Below are 589 nucleotides of genomic sequence, written 5' to 3'. Positions count from 1 at the left end.
CTCGCCCCCCCCCCACCCCCCCCCCCCCGCTGCCGCCGCCGCCCCGTCAGAGGTGAAGACAGATGAGCAGCACATAGAGACTGACTGCTGAGTCAGCAGAAGACAGAGACGGAGACAGCAGGATGTATCACTGTGTGTGTGTGTGTGTGTGTGTTCAAACATTAAATGCTGTGTTTTAACTGGAAAGACATTTTTTACAGAAACAGATTGTTAAAAAAAGAAGGAGGAAATGAGGGTGGAATCGATCTCTAACAAATCAACGCTGATCAATCGTCAATCGGCAACGATGATTCACATCGAAAGCAAAACCGTCTGAATCGTCAAAAATCTGGTTCCTGGGTCCAAACACCTTCCAGAAACACAGAGAATCCCAAACAGGTCGACGCCGTCGTCCTTCATCCGTCCTGGGCCGGAGCAGAGATTTCCTCCAGTCTGATTGGCCGACGGGTTAATGATGTGGGAGTGGGCCGTCATCTCCAGTCTAGCTGCAGCTATCAGCCGGCGTATTAGCAGATAAATCTGAATGGCTTCAGTGTGAGGCAGTGCACAGTTGGTATTGATCAGACAACCCTCTGCAGGGGGGGAGGGG

The sequence above is a fragment of the Cynoglossus semilaevis genome, chromosome 11 (assembly GCF_000523025.1).
Source record: "Cynoglossus semilaevis isolate Cse_v1.0 chromosome 11, Cse_v1.0, whole genome shotgun sequence".
Lineage (NCBI taxonomy): Eukaryota > Metazoa > Chordata > Actinopteri > Pleuronectiformes > Cynoglossidae > Cynoglossus > Cynoglossus semilaevis.
Note: the sequence above shows the minus strand (reverse complement) of the source record.